Source organism: Maniola hyperantus, chromosome 27 (genome assembly GCF_902806685.2).
Source record: "Maniola hyperantus chromosome 27, iAphHyp1.2, whole genome shotgun sequence".
NCBI classification, from domain to species: domain Eukaryota; kingdom Metazoa; phylum Arthropoda; class Insecta; order Lepidoptera; family Nymphalidae; genus Maniola; species Maniola hyperantus.
Genome location: NC_048562.1, coordinates 33,362 through 54,472, shown reverse-complemented (window position 1 = coordinate 54,472; position 21,111 = coordinate 33,362). Strand labels below are relative to the sequence as shown.

General features: G+C 50.6%; 1 pseudogene; it reads right to left on the bottom strand.

The window, feature by feature from the left end:
• The window catches only part of LOC117994766 (uncharacterized), a 42,021-nt pseudogene that overhangs the window by 9,538 nt on the left and 11,372 nt on the right, over positions 1–21,111 (bottom strand).

The window sequence follows — 21,111 nt, the reverse complement described above, 5'->3', positions numbered from 1 at the left end:
GTTGATGACAGTTTTCATTTGTAATCTGATTAAAATTTTATGCCTTTAAGTCGGGGGGGGAATGACACTAGCTATTTAATGCCCCGGACTTAAAGGGTTACCTGACAATTAGATATACCGACAATATGATCATCATTAAAGTAAAGAAGTAGCTAATGATGGCTCACCGGCGGCGTGCGTGCCGATTAGCTCTGTGATTTCCTTGTTGAGCTGCTGGCCTTGTCGCGCATGGCTCTGCAGCAGGCGCCCTTCCTCGCGCTCGCCCGTCGCGCCGCCGCAGCCTCGCGTCCGCTTCCACGCATCGCCTGCATGCTGGGGTGCTGAGGGGTAACGACCGTTAGTCACCAACGAGTACAACTAGATGGCGTTAGTAGTATATTAAATCGCGGTAAAGTTTTTTGTTAATATTAGATAGGCTTGCGCTTGACAACAATGACGCCTGGGACACGGAGCAATGATGAGGTGCAGGCTGGAGGCGTTGCCTGTTCACTCTTGCCTTGAAGTACGTATTCAAGTTATACTTGAAACGTTCCAAGTGAACGCGGCGTATAGAGGATAGGGATGGAACATACGGAACGTCACGCGACCAGCCTCGCCACAGCTAACACTTGCTATCTTCGAGAAGCCTATAACAATCACGAAGCGAAATCTCGCATTTCAAAATTATTATCACATTCCATCCCGCTTTATTCCCAGAGCTAAGACGCTAAGAAGCGTGCGAGCGAGAAAAATAGGAAGAAAAAATCTCTAGTTAAATTAATGTAAAAACAATCGTATACAGGAGGCGGCAGAAAATAATGTACATCGACTTTTAGAAAGAGATAGCGGATTCGTCGAGCGTCGAGACCGACAAAACGTCACATAGGTATTATGAGTGACAGAGACGCTCTACATAGCCGAAATATCATTCTAAAAGTCGATGTACAATATTTTCTGTCGCGTACTGTACTACGTTCACGGTTTCGCACTTGTGAGTGTCACTCACAACTCACAGTGCGAAATTGAAAAATCACCAAATGAAAGTGATTTTAAAGTAGAACTAATAACTAATCCTCACCACAAGAGTTTTTGATCCATCTTCATGAGCTCCTCCTGGCTGGGCAGAGCCTCCTCCGCCTCCTCCCCCTCCTCCGCACCCTCACATTCCACCGCGTGAGACGAACTGCCTAGCAAGTAATTAAAAAATGTATTTATGTGTATTCTATCGGGAAGCTTCGGGCATTCCGCAGTGCTTGACGACCAGAGTCAAAGTCAAAGTCAAACGTTTATTCAAAGTAGGTAAAATTACGCTTTTTGATAGTCGGTTTGCATTTGTAACATGAGATATAGTGCTGATCATTTGTACGCGAACTTCAAACTAAAGCTACGAGTGTTCGTGTTCGTGTGCGTGTCGCCACTCGCCACTCGCCACTCGCCACTCGCCAGTGATGCCATATGGCACTCTACGTGACCCGTTCGCGATCGTCCGATCAGCGGCTTGCGAAGCTGAAGTGGCACATGTTCGGTGTAGCACTCCAAGCTCCTGAGGCGCTGAGGTGCTGGATAGCATACGACACTTACCGGTGGCTTCACGAGCCGAGTGCGAGGCGGGCGCCGGGCTGCCCTCTGGTGTCGCCAGTGATGCCACATGGCCACTCGACGTGTCACGTGATCAATGAGGACGTGAGGAGATCAGCGGCTTGCGAAGCTGAAGTGGCACATGTTCGGTGTAGCACTCCAAGCTCCTGAGGCGCTGAGGTGCTGGATAGCATACGACACTTACCGGTGGCTTCACGAGCCGAGTGCGAGGCGGGCGCCGGGCTGCCCTCTGTCGGCGTCTGCGGGCAACACACCATTACTGCACTACCACACAAACATACAAACATGTCATGTGCCGACCCCAGTAGCGTGGGACAAGGCAAGTAAGGAAGAAGATCATTTTGGAGAACGGGCTGCCACAGGCGCGTGGGGGGGGGGGTCTTGCTAATATATATTTCATAATTATTTAAGATAGACTTTTATAACAAAAAAAAGAAAATGAACTAAAGTTACAGTTGTTGCAATTCACGAAGGCGAGTGAACTTTACTTGTGGTCACGTCGGATGCGCGGGTGCGTGCCTGGCGGACCAATCAGTCGCCGCACACCACTCGCCCTCGTCAACTGCAAGAACTGTAATTATTGTAAAGAATAAAAAACTAAGCTCTGTTTATTCCATTGTTTTTGTTATCTAGTTGTCATGATGTGGTAATATAATATTATATAATAATTTCAATTTTTTTTAATATTACAATAAAACTTAAAGCTAGCCTTATCTAATTACTATATAAATCATGACCGCGTGGAATGGTGCCAAGAATACTGGCTGCATTTCCGCGCTGGACAGCCAGGCTGATCCGTTGCGCAAAAAATGAGCCAGCCCTTCTGTCACCAGATGAGGCTATTAATCGCGGTGAAATGTCTCGTAAAAAATGTTTAGCACTAAGACTCCATGGCCCCAGGGTCTCCACGGCAAACGGCACAAAAATGTAACTCTCTATAAGAGAGGCATACTTGCGCCGCTTGCCGTTCTCAGCTGTGTCTGCTGCGGCTCCCGGTCTTGACGCTGTCTCCCCGATATGACACGGGGCCAATGTGTGAACGCAAGTTGCGTCCCACATTAGCGCCCGTCCCCGTTCCCGGGGAACCAGCGACAATAATTTCAATTGATTGTAAGTGAGGCATATGGGTAACTAGATGATGCCTTTTCTAGCTTTTGGCTTGAATATTCTCCTGACATGACAGCTCGTCGCCGGTCCACTGCTGTGCACGGGACCTCCTCTCAGAGGGTTTAGCCAGAGTCTACCACGCTGATCGAGTGCGGATTGTCAGACTTCACACACGTTTAAGAACATAATGGAGAACTCTCAAACATGCAGATTTCCTCACAATGTTTTCCTTCACCGTTGCATGGTCGGGGTCGAACCCCCGACCCTGGCGTCGTGTGCACTCACCTCCAGGCTGATGGGCGCCACCTGCGCGGTGAGGATGGTGCTGTTGATGCGCCGCACCTCCTCGATGTCCGCCAGCTCCACCTAGCCATCGTATATCGTATGTATCTTAGTATCATACATATCTTACACCCGGCTATACTCACGTGTTTGGTCGACGTTAGCCCGACTAGTTTCGAACTGACTCCTTGAAAAAGGACACCGGATGGGTTTGAAACTAGTCGGGCTAACGTCGACTAATGGAAATCTCTCACGGTAGTTTAAACGCTAAAATATCTTAGTATTTATTTATTTAATGGAAATTATACAGTGATACAATGGATAGCTATGTACATATATATGTAAGACCTAATTTGTCTCCAATGAAAAGTTAACATTTGTTACAAAATGACATGTCTACTACTAAACAATAGGGTACCACTCGGTTATATAGCACGCGCATCAAAACAATAGGGTACCACTCGGTTATATAGCACGCGCATCAAAACAATAGGGTACCACTCGGTTATATAGCACGCGCATCAAAACAATAGGGTACCACTCGGTTATATAGCACGCGCATCAAACAATAGGGTACCACTCGGTTATATAGCACGCGCATCAAACAATAGGGTACCACTCGGTTATATAGCACGCGCATCAAAACAATAGGGTACCACTCGGTTATATAGCACGCGCATCAAAACACCACTCGGTTATATAGCACGCGCATCAAAACACCACTCGGTTATATAGCACGCGCATCAAAACACCACTCGGTTATATAGCACGCGCATCAAAACACCACTCGGTTATATAGCACGCGCATCAAAACACCACTCGGTTATATAGCACGCGCATCAAAACACCACTCGTGTTATATAGCACGCGCATCAAAACACCACTCGGTTATATAGCACGCGCATCAAAACACCACTCGGTTATATAGCACGCGCATCAAAACACCACTCGGTTATATAGCACGCGCATCAAAACACCACTCGGTTATATAGCACGCGCATCAAAACAACAACGATACGTACCTTTAAAATAAGGAATCGTACTGTCTAAACGTCATCGATATAGTACTGTACAAAAACTTTCTTATTACAAACTAGATGGCGCTGCTTCACGTCACATCAAGCGTTTACTTAGTTTAGCTGAACAGTAGTGTATATTAAATTGAATTTTTCCTAATAAATGTCTTCCACCGACTACGGGTTTTGTTCACGTACGTTTGACATGACAGTTGACACGGGGTTGAAATGGCGAGTGAGATCTCACTTTGTTGACACCGCACGCGTGTGAGGATGTGGAGTGTGAGGGCTGACCTTCTTGACGGCGCGCGGCGCGAGGCGCTCCAGCGAGACGGTGAGCGGGTCGCACACGCACAGCTGCGCCACGTTGCGCGCCGACGTCCAGAAGCCGTGCGACAGCGCCGTGCGCGGCAGCCGCAGCCGCGCCGTCAGCTTCTGTTTCATCACCTGCAGCCACACCGCCGACAACAATGAGGAGATCCGTGGGCAGGCCACGTACTTCTGTGGCAGTTGCCACAATCGCAACTAGATGGCGCAATTCAATCGATAACGTTTCATGCGGGACGTAACAAGTCTGCGGGACTCCCTGGACGCGCGGCGGCGGAGCACGACCGTGGCGTCCCTACAAGAGACTTATGCAGTGGTGGACGTCTCTCAGTTCATGATGATGATGAAGATAAAGGAGTTTTGTGTGGTGTACCTTGTAGGCGCGCGGTATGTTGCGCAACTCGTCGCGCTTCTCTCGCACTATGCCCGTCCCGCTCGGGCGCGCGGGCGGCGCGGGCGGTGCGAGCGGGCGCGCGGGCGGCTCGTAGCGCCTGCACGCGTTCAGTTGCCTGTCGACACAACAACAGTACAGTCAGGGCACCTGCGCAGGAGGGGAGCACCTCGATGCCTGTGGCGTGGGGCCTACCTGGCGCTGATGGCGACGGGGGCTGCGAGGCGCCGCACGCTGAAGTTGCGGCAGTTGACGGTGTTCCCGCGCGCATGCTTCTGCCACTCCGAGATGTGCTCCAAGGGCGTCAGCACCACGCGGGACAGCTCCAGCAGCTTCTCGTCTGGAAGAGGCATCAACCGACACGTGTCAACTGCTGGATATAGGTCTCTTGTAGGGAACGATTCTTCTGGTGCTGCAAATGTTCATGGGCAGCGGCAATCACTTAACATCAGGTTCACCTGTTTCAGGAACAGAGGCCTGCTCGTTTGTTCGTTATCCATACTAATATTATAAATAGGAAAGTGTGTCTGTTTACTAGCTTTCCACGGTCCAGCAGTATAACCGATTTTAATGAAATTATAGTTAGTTTACAACCCGGGAAAGGACATGGGCTACGTTTAACCCCGAAAATTAAAGAGTTTCCATGGGATTTTTAGAAACCTAAATGCAAGTCGACGAAGTCGCGGACGTCGTGTAGTTTTAAATAAAAACTCACCAATATAATTGCAGGCGGCGCCTTCGTCACTGGCGTCGTCACTATTCCCTTCACTATTCACTTCACTATTCCCTTCACTATTCACTTCACTATTCACTTCACTATTCACTTCACTATTCACTTCACTGGAGGCACTGGTGTCAGCGTCCCTCGCACTGTCTCCCGGCACGACGTTCGTGAAACAGTCGCGAGGGACCTTCTTGTAGTAGTTGTGTACTAGTGTCCGCTTCAACGTCAACTGCTTGAGTCGGTCGCGTGCGTCGGCTGGCCTGGTGTCCGTTCGTGTCTGACCAAGGGTCACTGTCACAAGGTTCAAATTTGATTTTATCTCTTAAATTGACTTGTTGGCTTTTGTGCGAGTAACGTTTACTTTTGTACTTCAACGGCGACGGGCGCTCGCGTCCCGCTGCGGCGTCGGCGTCGGCGTCGGCGTCGGCGGCTGGCACTTCGTCGTTTAGATCCAACTCCGTATTGAGGTTGGCATAAAAATTTTCAAATTCTATCAAATCGTCGTCATCTTCAAACATGATCCTGCTGTTGCCTCTCTGTGTGTGTGTGTCTGTGCTCGCGTGTACGTCGTCTGTGCTCGGCGTGTTCTCTGTCTGTTGAGTTTTAACTACACTGCTGACCAGCAGTTTCGCTAAAGCAGAATTTTCTATTAATGTGTTCATACTAAAATTAATAGTATTAGTATTTTGTGACGTTTGTTTCGCATTATTATTCAACTGATCAGACGTAGCTCCGCTGGCTGCGTTGTCGCCGGGGTCGGGGCCGTCAGTTAGTTGTGTTTCAGCACTATCGTCAGTATTTGGTTGCGGTATGTGAGTATCGTCGTCGTCAGGTTTTTCAGTTTTGATAGTTTTGAGTATAAATGTATGTTCGTCCCGTTCGGTGCTGTCCGCCTCGTGGTCGGAGTCGAGGTCGATGACCTCTCTGTCGTGTTCGATGATCTCCGGCTCGTCGTCGCTCCACTCCAGCAGCTCGCGCAGCACGTCGCTCATCGCTGCAATACATACGTACGTACTCATCCTAATATGTAAAGCGTGACTGACTGACCGATCCATCGACGCACGGCTCAAACTACTGGACGGATCGGGCCGAAATTTTGCATGCAGATAGCTTAACGTGACGTAGACATCTGCTATGAAAGGATTTTTAAAAATTCAACCCCTAATGGGGTAAAATATTGGTCTGAAATTTGTATAGTCCACGCGGACGAAGTCGCGAGCATAAGGTAGTAGATAGATAAATTGAGAAGCTAGCGAACAACGCGGTGGAGCTGCACAACGCGGTGGAGCTGCACAACGCGGTGGAGCTGCACAACGCGGTGGAGCTGCACAACGCGGTGGAGCTGCACAACGCGGTGGAGCTGCACAACGCGGTGGAGCTGCACAACGCGGTGGAGCTGCACAACGCGGTGGAGCTGCACAACGCGGTGGAGCTGCACAACGCGGTGGAGCTGCACAACGCGGTGGAGCTGCACAACGCGGTGGAGCTGCACAACGCGGTGGAGCTGCACAACGCGGTGGAGCTGCACAAATCAAAATTATACCGTTTTGAACAAAATCTAACTCTCTCTGACTAATCTGACTCAATTTAAGCAGTTTCAGACCATTTTGCTTGCTATTTATTTATTTTTGCTTGCTAATTTTATTTTAAAAAACAGGTACCGCGATCTAGATCGACCTCCTAGGAGAGCGTCAAGCCACGCCAAGTGCTACACGCACTACGACACAGAAAGCTGTCAGCCTCTCCGACCCCTCCCCCACCGCCGCCAACGTGCACGGCCGCCATCTGCAGCAGCAGAGGACATCAGAGGGCGATGGAGGGAGCTATGTACGGAGTATCTCTACATGCTCAATGAGGACATGAGGAGACCCGTAGGAGAACCAGAGTAACCGACATAGCTCAACGGGTTGCGAAGTTCAAGTGGTAATGGGCGGAACACATTGTTCGAAAAACTGACGTTGAGACGATGGGGTCCCAAGATGCTAGAATGGCGACCTCGCACCGGAAAGCGCAGCTTTGGAAGATCCCCCACTAGGAGGACGGATAATATCAAATAATATAAAAAGGTGCGCGGCATGTGGAGGTCCCTACAAGAGATCTATGTCCAGCCGTAGCCAGACGTAGCTGCACTAACAGACGCAATCTAGGTAACTAGATCAAGTAAAAACAGAAAAAAGAAAGTATTAAAGTGTTTTCTGTGATTTATCCGAGGCTTCCTATTGTGTTGATCGTGAAACACTGCTCAGGAAATTGCACCATTAAGGAATTAGGGGTGTAGCATTGGAGTTGATCAGATCTTACCTGAATAATAGAACACAAAAGGTACACGTGAATGGAAAGCGATCTTCCGGATGAATTGTAGAGATAGGGATCCCGCAAGATTCCATTTTAGGACCCTTTCTGTTCCTCATTTACATTAATGAGCTTCTTCACCTTTGGAAAAAGCATTTGTTACTTAAAAATAGTACTTACATACGCTGCTCGGCACGTCGGCCAGTGTCGCTAGGACGGAGGCCTGCAACAGACAAGGAAACAACTTTAGAGGATTGCCTTACAACAACCTAGCCGATGTACTTGCGCTTCTGCGCAACATTTCTATCTTACACCCGTTGCACTACTGTCGCTGTACAAGCTTAGTTGATAAACATTTCTATCTTACACCCGTTGCACTACTGTCGCTGTACAAGCTTAGTTGATAAACATTTCTATCTTACACCCGTTGCACTACTGTCGCTGTACAAGCTTAGTTGATAAACATTTCTATCTTACACCCGTTGCACTACTGTCGCTGTACAAGCTTAGTTGATAAACATTTCTATCTTACACCCGTTGCACTACTGTCGCTGTACAAGCTTAGTTGATAAACATTTCTATCTTACACCCGTTGCACTACTGTCGCTGTACAAGCTTAGTTGATAAACATTTCTATCTTACACCCGTTGCACTACTGTCGCTGTACAAGCTTAGTTGATAAACATTTCTATCTTACACCCGTTGCACTACTGTCGCTGTACAAGCTTAGTTGATAAACATTTCTATCTTACACCCGTTGCACTACTGTCGCTGTACAAGCTTAGTTGATAAACATTTCTATCTTACACCCGTTGCACTACTGTCGCTGTACAAGCTTAGTTGATAAACATTTCTATCTTACACCCGTTGCACTACTGTCGCTGTACAAGCTTAGTTGATAAACATTTCTATCTTACACCCGTTGCACTACTGTCGCTGTACAAGCTTAGTTGATAAACATTTCTATCTTACACCCGTTGCACTACTGTCGCTGTACAAGCTTAGTTGATAAACATTTCTATCTTACACCCGTTGCACTACTGTCGCTGTACAAGCTTAGTTGTTAACATTTCTATCTTACACCCGTTGCACTACTGTCGCTGTACAAGCTTAGTTGATAAACATTTCTATCTTACACCCGTTGCACTACTGTCGCTGTACAAGCTTAGTTGATAAACATTTCTATCTTACACCCGTTGCACTACTGTCGCTGTACAAGCTTAGTTGATAAACATTTCTATCTTACACCCGTTGCACTACTGTCGCTGTACAAGCTTAGTTGATAAACATTTCTATCTTACACCCGTTGCACTACTGTCGCTGTACAAGCTTAGTTGATAAACATTTCTATCTTACACCTGTTGCACTACTGTCGCTGTACAAGCTTAGTTGATAAACATTTCTATCTTACACCTGTTGCACTACTGTCGCTGTACAAGCTTAGTTGATAAACATTTCTATCTTACACCTGTTGCACTACTGTCGCTGTACAAGCTTAGTTGATAAACATTTCTATCTTACACCCGTTGCACTACTGTCGCTGTACAAGCTTAGTTGATAAACATTTCTATCTTACACCCGTTGCACTACTGTCGCTGTACAAGCTTAGTTGATAAACATTTCTATCTTACACCCGTTGCACTACTGTCGCTGTACAAGCTTAGTTGGAGGGAAAAGAGAATATTAGCCATGAGGAACATTGCTCATGATCATCGCGTGCCTTCTTCCAAACGAAGTTCCATTCCCTTTGCCTTCAATTCTTCCTTCCAAAACTAATCATGAAATGAGAATCCGGCTCCTCTTTGCAAATCCTCCAAGGAGAGCGAGCTTCCTTCGTACGATAGTGGACATGAGTTCTCTGTCTTTGTGGACCATTTCCAGTACCTTAGTGTTCGGTGTAAAGCTGTTCCAGGGTATCATAGCTAATATTCTTAATAAAAAAACTTGAATGGGACGGGGTCGCGACCCTCGGGCGTGGTGTACTCACGTCTGCGACGACGTCGTGTGTGTGCACGCGCTTGTCCCTCACGAGGCGCGCCCACGGCGCCAGCGGCGACATCACCACGTGCGGGAACCTGCCACAACATCAACAAATAAACAGTTGTCAAGTCAACACTTCTCTAGGCACGTTGGGAATTTTGGGATTGTAAAAACTCCAAAGTCGCGTCAACGACACGCTCATTGACGTTCACACAGATGTGACGTCATACACATTTGACGTAATTTGACGTACTTTTTTAGTGAAATCGATAATTTAAAATGGTAAGCAAACTTAAAACTAGCAGCGAATGTGGATTTTACGAATTTTGGAAGACTCTGAATTTAATAATTACTAAGAAATAATGTATTTTTGACTTAGTAATCATTCCCATTATATCACTGTAAGTATACATATATTGAAGTGTTCGGGACTCTGCATGTAGAACAACGACACCAACACAATCCACGAGCCTCGTGCTGGCAGGTAACTGGGCAGTGGTCACCTACTGCCTCGCGAATCGCACTATACTGATATATCACTGTAAGTATACATATATTGAAGTGTTCGGGACTCTGCATGTAGAACAACGACACCAACACAATCCACGAGCCTCGTGCTGGCAGGTAACTGGGCAGTGGTCACCTACTGCCTCGCGAATCGCACTATACTGATATATCACTGTAAGTATACATATATTGAAGTGTGCGGACTCTGCATGTAGAACAACGACACCAACACAATCCACGAGCCTCGTGCTGGCAGGTAACTGGGCAGTGGTCACCTACTGCCTCGCGAATCGCACTATACTGATATATCACTGTAAGTATACATATATTGAAGTGTTCGGGACTCTGCATGTAGAACAACGACACCAACACAATCCACGAGCCTCGTGCTGGCAGGTAACTGGGCAGTGGTCACCTACTGCCTCGCGAATCGCACTATACTGATATATCACTGTAAGTATACATATATTGAAGTGTTCGGGACTCTGCATGTAGAACAACGACACCAACACAATCCACGAGCCTCGTGCTGGCAGGTAACTGGGCAGTGGTCACCTACTGCCTCGCGAATCGCACTATACTGATATATCACTGTAAGTATACATATATTGAAGTGTTCGGGACTCTGCATGTAGAACAACGACACCAACACAATCCACGAGCCTCGTGCTGGCAGGTAACTGGGCAGTGGTCACCTACTGCCTCGCGAATCGCACTATACTGATATATCACTGTAAGTATACATATATTGAAGTGTTCGGGACTCTGCATGTAGAACAACGACACCAACACAATCCACGAGCCTCGTGCTGGCAGGTAACTGGGCAGTGGTCACCTACTGCCTCGCGAATCGCACTATACTGATATATCACTGTAAGTATACATATATTGAAGTGTTCGGGACTCTGCATGTAGAACAACGACACCAACACAATCCACGAGCCTCGTGCTGGCAGGTAACTGGGCAGTGGTCACCTACTGCCTCGCGAATCGCACTATACTGATATATCACTGTAAGTATACATATATTGAAGTGTTCGGGACTCTGCATGTAGAACAACGACACCAACACAATCCACGAGCCTCGTGCTGGCAGGTAACTGGGCAGTGGTCACCTACTGCCTCGCGAATCGCACTATACTGATATATCACTGTAAGTATACATATATTGAAGTGTTCGGGACTCTGCATGTAGAACAACGACACCAACACAATCCACGAGCCTCGTGCTGGCAGGTAACTGGGCAGTGGTCACCTACTGCCTCGCGAATCGCACTATACTGATATATCACTGTAAGTATACATATATTGAAGTGTTCGGGACTCTGCATGTAGAACAACGACACCAACACAATCCACGAGCCTCGTGCTGGCAGGTAACTGGGCAGTGGTCACCTACTGCCTCGCGAATCGCACTATACTGATATATCACTGTAAGTATACATATATTGAAGTGTTCGCGACTCTGCATGTAGAACAACGACACCAACACAATCCACGAGCCTCGTGCTGGCAGGTAACTGGGCAGTGGTCACCTACTGCCTCGCGAATCGCACTATACTGATATATCACTGTAAGTATACATATATTGAAGTGTTCGGGACTCTGCATGTAGAACAACGACACCAACACAATCCACGAGCCTCGTGCTGGCAGGTAACTGGGCAGTGGTCACCTACTGCCTCGCGAATCGCACTATACTGATATATCACTGTAAGTATACATATATTGAAGTGTTCGGGACTCTGCATGTAGAACAACGACACCAACACAATCCACGAGCCTCGTGCTGGCAGGTAACTGGGCAGTGGTCACCTACTGCCTCGCGAATCGCACTATACTGATATATCACTGTAAGTATACATATATTGAAGTGTTCGGGACTCTGCATGTAGAACAACGACACCAACACAATCCACGAGCCTCGTGCTGGCAGGTAACTGGGCAGTGGTCACCTACTGCCTCGCGAATCGCACTATACTGATATATCACTGTAAGTATACATATATTGAAGTGTTCGGGACTCTGCATGTAGAACAACGACACCAACACAATCCACGAGCCTCGTGCTGGCAGGTAACTGGGCAGTGGTCACCTACTGCCTCGCGAATCGCACTATACTGATATATCACTGTAAGTATACATATATTGAAGTGTTCGGGACTCTGCATGTAGAACAACGACACCAACACAATCCACGAGCCTCGTGCTGGCAGGTAACTGGGCAGTGGTCACCTACTGCCTCGCGAATCGCACTATACTGATATATCACTGTAAGTATACATATATTGAAGTGTTCGGGACTCTGCATGTAGAACAACGACACCAACACAATCCACGAGCCTCGTGCTGGCAGGTAACTGGGCAGTGGTCACCTACTGCCTCGCGAATCGCACTATACTGATATATCACTGTAAGTATACATATATTGAAGTGTTCGGGACTCTGCATGTAGAACAACGACACCAACACAATCCACGAGCCTCGTGCTGGCAGGTAACTGGGCAGTGGTCACCTACTGCCTCGCGAATCGCACTATACTGATATATCACTGTAAGTATACATATATTGAAGTGTTCGGGACTCTGCATGTAGAACAACGACACCAACACAATCCACGAGCCTCGTGCTGGCAGGTAACTGGGCAGTGGTCACCTACTGCCTCGCGAATCGCACTATACTGATATATCACTGTAAGTATACATATATTGAAGTGTTCGGGACTCTGCATGTAGAACAACGACACCAACACAATCCACGAGCCTCGTGCTGGCAGGTAACTGGGCAGTGGTCACCTACTGCCTCGCGAATCGCACTATACTGATATATCACTGTAAGTATACATATATTGAAGTGTTCGGGACTCTGCATGTAGAACAACGACACCAACACAATCCACGAGCCTCGTGCTGGCAGGTAACTGGGCAGTGGTCACCTACTGCCTCGCGAATCGCACTATACTGATATATCACTGTAAGTATACATATATTGAAGTGTTCGGGACTCTGCATGTAGAACAACGACACCAACACAATCCACGAGCCTCGTGCTGGCAGGTAACTGGGCAGTGGTCACCTACTGCCTCGCGAATCGCACTATACTGATATATCACTGTAAGTATACATATATTGAAGTGTTCGGGACTCTGCATGTAGAACAACGACACCAACACAATCCACGAGCCTCGTGCTGGCAGGTAACTGGGCAGTGGTCACCTACTGCCTCGCGAATCGCACTATACTGATATATCACTGTAAGTATACATATATTGAAGTGTTCGGGACTCTGCATGTAGAACAACGACACCAACACAATCCACGAGCCTCGTGCTGGCAGGTAACTGGGCAGTGGTCACCTACTGCCTCGCGAATCGCACTATACTGATATATCACTGTAAGTATACATATATTGAAGTGTTCGGGACTCTGCATGTAGAACAACGACACCAACACAATCCACGAGCCTCGTGCTGGCAGGTAACTGGGCAGTGGTCACCTACTGCCTCGCGAATCGCACTATACTGATATATCACTGTAAGTATACATATATTGAAGTGTTCGCGACTCTGCATGTAGAACAACGACACCAACACAATCCACGAGCCTCGTGCTGGCAGGTAACTGGGCAGTGGTCACCTACTGCCTCGCGAATCGCACTATACTGATATATCACTGTAAGTATACATATATTGAAGTGTTCGGGACTCTGCATGTAGAACAACGACACCAACACAATCCACGAGCCTCGTGCTGGCAGGTAACTGGGCAGTGGTCACCTACTGCCTCGCGAATCGCACTATACTGATATATCACTGTAAGTATACATATATTGAAGTGTTCGGGACTCTGCATGTAGAACAACGACACCAACACAATCCACGAGCCTCGTGCTGGCAGGTAACTGGGCAGTGGTCACCTACTGCCTCGCGAATCGCACTATACTGATATATCACTGTAAGTATACATATATTGAAGTGTTCGGGACTCTGCATGTAGAACAACGACACCAACACAATCCACGAGCCTCGTGCTGGCAGGTAACTGGGCAGTGGTCACCTACTGCCTCGCGAATCGCACTATACTGATATATCACTGTAAGTATACATATATTGAAGTGTTCGGGACTCTGCATGTAGAACAACGACACCAACACAATCCACGAGCCTCGTGCTGGCAGGTAACTGGGCAGTGGTCACCTACTGCCTCGCGAATCGCACTATACTGATATATCACTGTAAGTATACATATATTGAAGTGTTCGGGACTCTGCATGTAGAACAACGACACCAACACAATCCACGAGCCTCGTGCTGGCAGGTAACTGGGCAGTGGTCACCTACTGCCTCGCGAATCGCACTATACTGATATATCACTGTAAGTATACATATATTGAAGTGTTCGGGACTCTGCATGTAGAACAACGACACCAACACAATCCACGAGCCTCGTGCTGGCAGGTAACTGGGCAGTGGTCACCTACTGCCTCGCGAATCGCACTATACTGATATATCACTGTAAGTATACATATATTGAAGTGTTCGGGACTCTGCATGTAGAACAACGACACCAACACAATCCACGAGCCTCGTGCTGGCAGGTAACTGGGCAGTGGTCACCTACTGCCTCGCGAATCGCACTATACTGATATATCACTGTAAGTATACATATATTGAAGTGTTCGGGACTCTGCATGTAGAACAACGACACCAACACAATCCACGAGCCTCGTGCTGGCAGGTAACTGGGCAGTGGTCACCTACTGCCTCGCGAATCGCACTATACTGATATATCACTGTAAGTATACATATATTGAAGTGTTCGCGACTCTGCATGTAGAACAACGACACCAACACAATCCACGAGCCTCGTGCTGGCAGGTAACTGGGCAGTGGTCACCTACTGCCTCGCGAATCGCACTATACTGATATATCACTGTAAGTATACATATATTGAAGTGTTCGGGACTCTGCATGTAGAACAACGACACCAACACAATCCACGAGCCTCGTGCTGGCAGGTAACTGGGCAGTGGTCACCTACTGCCTCGCGAATCGCACTATACTGATATATCACTGTAAGTATACATATATTGAAGTGTTCGGGACTCTGCATGTAGAACAACGACACCAACACAATCCACGAGCCTCGTGCTGGCAGGTAACTGGGCAGTGGTCACCTACTGCCTCGCGAATCGCACTATACTGATATATCACTGTAAGTATACATATATTGAAGTGTTCGGGACTCTGCATGTAGAACAACGACACCAACACAATCCACGAGCCTCGTGCTGGCAGGTAACTGGGCAGTGGTCACCTACTGCCTCGCGAATCGCACTATACTGATATATCACTGTAAGTATACATATATTGAAGTGTTCGGGACTCTGCATGTAGAACAACGACACCAACACAATCCACGAGCCTCGTGCTGGCAGGTAACTGGGCAGTGGTCACCTACTGCCTCGCGAATCGCACTATACTGATATATCACTGTAAGTATACATATATTGAAGTGTTCGGGACTCTGCATGTAGAACAACGACACCAACACAATCCACGAGCCTCGTGCTGGCAGGTAACTGGGCAGTGGTCACCTACTGCCTCGCGAATCGCACTATACTGATATATCACTGTAAGTATACATATATTGAAGTGTTCGGGACTCTGCATGTAGAACAACGACACCAACACAATCCACGAGCCTCGTGCTGGCAGGTAACTGGGCAGTGGTCACCTACTGCCTCGCGAATCGCACTATACTGATATATCAAATTATCAATATCGAGAGCTATCGAAGGAAGGACAATACAGGTAATAAATTCTATCAATCTATCACCCACATAGAATTTTACACCCCACATTTTTCGTCCTTCGAATCGGATAGTATTTATTTCTTAAATTTCTCCCAAAGGAATTTGCGAAGTTATAGGTTTCAACTTGCACGTACTACCTTTTTTTTATAGGCTATATATATGAAATAGGCTTTTTAGATATACTCATTTAGTGCAATGTTCAGCTGTCACCTTTTGACGATGGCCAGAAGTAGCGGATGCGGCTTCTGTCGCTGGTCGCGCATGGACAGCAGCATGTTCTTGCGCGCCAGCAGCTTAAGCTCGTGCCAGCGCTTCTGCAGCGTCACCAAGGAAGCTACACGGCCGCTGCGAACGAAGCGTAACAATTATTGCCAAAAATTTGTGCTAGATGGCGCTCTGTCTAGTTAAGTCGCGCTATCGAAGATTTTATTTTTCAATAATACGATTTATGGCGATTTTGGGCTCTAAATCTACTCAACAAATTCTAACGGGTATAAAGATATAGCTTACACCCCGGAGACGAACATAGTCTACTTGCTATCCTGGAAATGCAGAAAGTTCCCACAGGGTTTAAATCCACCCGGACGAAGCCGCGGGCATCAGCGAGTGAGGAATATAACGCTGCCAGAGATTTTTAATACCTGAAGATACCTTGTACTAAGAACCAAAAGCTTAATTTGCTATTATCCGCTGAAACAGGCAAATTTGTATGGTACAACTTGCCATGCACCGCCCGCCCTCTCACTGCTAAACATGCAGGAAAAGCCAGCCACCAAGCAAGCAGTATGTGCCACCACCACGCAACACCACACAAATCCTGGCGGGCGGTGCATGCCGAGCCTTCCGCACAGCCTGCTTCTATCCAACCTTCCTTACCGCTTGTTATACTCGGAGTGCACCATGGTCCACAGCTCGGCGCTCTCCCACTGCGGCGCCTGCAGCCGACTCTTGAGCAGCGGGTGCAGCGACGCGCCGCCTCCACTCGCCGGCGGGTGGCTGCCTGCTGACAATAGCAATACAAACTTCCTTACCGCTTGTTATACTCGGAGTGCACCATGGTCCACAGCTCGGCGCTCTCCCACTGCGGCGCCTGCAGCCGACTCTTGAGCAGCGGGTGCAGCGACGCGCCGCCGCCACTCGCCGGCGGGTGGCTGCCTGCTGACAATAGCAATACAAACTTCCTTACCGCTTGTTATACTCGGAGTGCACCATGGTCCACAGCTCGGCGCTCTCCCACTGCGGCGCCTGCAGCCGACTCTTGAGCAGCGGGTGCAGCGACGCGCCGCCTCCACTCGCCGGCGGGTGGCTGCCTGCTGACAATAGCAATACAACCTTCCTTACCGCTTGTTATACTCGGAGTGCACCATGGTCCACAGCTCGGCGCTCTCCCACTGCGGCGCCTGCAGCCGACTCTTGAGCAGCGGGTGCAGCGACGCGCCGCCTCCACTCGCCGGCGGGTGGCTGCCTGCTGACAATAGCAATACAAACTTCCTTACCGCTTGTTATACTCGGAGTGCACCATGGTCCACAGCTCGGCGCTCTCCCACTGCGGCGCCTGCAGCCGACTCTTGAGCAGCGGGTGCAGCGACGCGCCGCCTCCACTCGCCGGCGGGTGGCTGCCTGCTGACAATAGCAATACAAACTTCCTTACCGCTTGTTATACTCGGAGTGCACCATGGTCCACAGCTCGGCGCTCTCCCACTGCGGCGCCTGCAGCCGACTCTTGAGCAGCGGGTGCAGCGACGCGCCGCCTCCACTCGCCGGCGGGTGGCTGCCTGCTGACAATAGCAATACAAACTTCCTTACCGCTTGTTATACTCGGAGTGCACCATGGTCCACAGCTCGGCGCTCTCCCACTGCGGCGCCTGCAGCCGACTCTTGAGCAGCGGGTGCAGCGACGCGCCGCCTCCACTCGCCGGCGGGTGGCTGCCTGCTGACAATAGCAATACAACCTTCCTTACCGCTTGTTATACTCGGAGTGCACCATGGTCCACAGCTCGGCGCTCTCCCACTGCGGCGCCTGCAGCCGACTCTTGAGCAGCGGGTGCAGCGACGCGCCGCCTCCACTCGCCGGCGGGTGGCTGCCTGCTGACAATAGCAATACAACCTTCCTTACCGCTTGTTATACTCGGAGTGCACCATGGTCCACAGCTCGGCGCTCTCCCACTGCGGCGCCTGCAGCCGACTCTTGAGCAGCGGGTGCAGCGACGCGCCGCCTCCACTCGCCGGCGGGTGGCTGCCTGCTGACAATAGCAATACAACCTTCCTTACCGCTTGTTATACTCGGAGTGCACCATGGTCCACAGCTCGGCGCTCTCCCACTGCGGCGCCTGCAGCCGACTCTTGAGCAGCGGGTGCAGCGACGCGCCGCCTCCACTCGCCGGCGGGTGGCTGCCTGCTGACAATAGCAATACAACCTTCCTTACCGCTTGTTATACTCGGAGTGCACCATGGTCCACAGCTCGGCGCTCTCCCACTGCGGCGCCTGCAGCCGACTCTTGAGCAGCGGGTGCAGCGACGCGCCGCCTCCACTCGCCGGCGGGTGGCTGCCTGCTGACAATAGCAATACAACCTTCCTTACCGCTTGTTATACTCGGAGTGCACCATGGTCCACAGCTCGGCGCTCTCCCACTGCGGCGCCTGCAGCCGACTCTTGAGCAGCGGGTGCAGCGACGCGCCGCCTCCACTCGCCGGCGGGTGGCTGCCTGCTGACAATAGCAATACAACCTTCCTTACCGCTTGTTATACTCGGAGTGCACCATGGTCCACAGCTCGGCGCTCTCCCACTGCGGCGCCTGCAGCCGACTCTTGAGCAGCGGGTGCAGCGACGCGCCGCCTCCACTCGCCGGCGGGTGGCTGCCTGCTGACAATAGCAATACAACCTTCCTTACCGCTTGTTATACTCGGAGTGCACCATGGTCCACAGCTCGGCGCTCTCCCACTGCGGCGCCTGCAGCCGACTCTTGAGCAGCGGGTGCAGCGACGCGCCGCCTCCACTCGCCGGCGGGTGGCTGCCTGCTGACAATAGCAATACAACCTTCCTTACCGCTTGTTATACTCGGAGTGCACCATGGTCCACAGCTCGGCGCTCTCCCATTGCGGCGCCTGCAGCCGACTCTTGAGCAGCGGGTGCAGCGACGCGCCGCCTCCACTCGCCGGCGGGTGGCTGCCTGCTGACAATAGCAATACAACCTTCCTTACCGCTTGTTATACTCGGAGTGCACCATGGTCCACAGCTCGGCGCTCTCCCACTGCGGCGCCTGCAGCCGACTCTTGAGCAGCGGGTGCAGCGACGCGCCGCCTCCACTCGCCGGCGGGTGGCTGCCTGCTGACAATAGCAATACAACCTTCCTTACCGCTTGTTATACTCGGAGTGCACCATGGTCCACAGCTCGGCGCTCTCCCACTGCGGCGCCTGCAGCCGACTCTTGAGCAGCGGGTGCAGCGACGCGCCGCCTCCACTCGCCGGCGGGTGGCTGCCTGCTGACAATAGCAATACAACCTCCCTTACCGCTTGTTATACTCGGAGTGCACCATGGTCCACAGCTCGGCGCTCTCCCACTGCGGCGCCTGCAGCCGACTCTTGAGCAGCGGGTGCAGCGACGCGCCGCCTCCACTCGCCGGCGGGTGGCTGCCTGCTGACAATAGCAATACAACCTTCCTTACCGCTTGTTATACTCGGAGTGCACCATGGTCCACAGCTCGGCGCTCTCCCACTGCGGCGCCTGCAGCCGACTCTTGAGCAGCGGGTGCAGCGACGCGCCGCCTCCACTCGCCGGCGGGTGGCTGCCTGCTGACAATAGCAATACAACCTTCCTTACCGCTTGTTATACTCGGAGTGCACCATGGTCCACAGCTCGGCGCTCTCCCACTGCGGCGCCTGCAGCCGACTCTTGAGCAGCGGGTGCAGCGACGCGCCGCCTCCACTCGCCGGCGGGTGGCTGCCTGCTGACAATAGCAATACAACCTTCCTTACCGCTTGTTATACTCGGAGTGCACCATGGTCCACAGCTCGGCGCTCTCCCACTGCGGCGCCTGCAGCCGACTCTTGAGCAGCGGGTGCAGCGACGCGCCGCCTCCACTCGCCGGCGGGTGGCTGCCTGCTGACAATAGCAATACAACCTTCCTTACCGCTTGTTATACTCGGAGTGCACCATGGTCCACAGCTCGGCGCTCTCCCACTGCGGCGCCTGCAGCCGACTCTTGAGCAGCGGGTGCAGCGACGCGCCGCCTCCACTCGCCGGCGGGTGGCTGCCTGCTGACAATAGCAATACAACCTTCCTTACCGCTTGTTATACTCGGAGTGCACCATGGTCCACAGCTCGGCGCTCTCCCACTGCGGCGCCTGCGGCCGACTCTTGAGCAGCGGGTGCAGCGACGCGCCGCCTCCACTCGCCGGCGGGTGGCTGCCTGCTGACAATAGCAATACAACCTTCCTTACCGCTTGTTATACTCGGAGTGCACCATGGTCCACAGCTCGGCGCTCTCCCACTGCGGCGCCTGCAGCCGACTCTTGAGCAGCGGGTGCAGCGACGCGCCGCCTCCACTCGCCGGCGGGTGGCTGCCTGCTGACAATAGCAATACAACCTTCCTTACCGCTTGTTATACTCGGAGTGCACCATGGTCCACAGCTCGGCGCTCTCCCACTGCGGCGCCTGCAGCCGACTCTTGAGCAGCGGGTGCAGCGACGCGCCGCCTCCACTCGCCGGCGGGTGGCTGCCTGCTGACAATAGCAATACAACCTTCCTTACCGCTTGTTATACTCGGAGTGCACCATGGTCCACAGCTCGGCGCTCTCCCACTGCGGCGCCTGTAGCCGACTCTTGAGCAGCGGGTGCAGCGCCGTTCCATGTTGGAGTCGGGTTTGGCGTGTACTTGACTGTTCACTTTGGATCATTTCAGCAGTATTGTGGGTTGTTTCCGTCGCACTTTGGGTGTTTTCCGCAGTGATGTGGATTCTCGCCGTGTCATTTTGGTTTTCTTGCGTGTGTTTCTCGAGTTTGTTGCACGCTTCAGTTATCAGTTTGTAGAGCTGAAGCAACGCTTCCACTTCCTCTGAATTGGAGAAGCTTTCCTGGAAACAAAATTAAAGT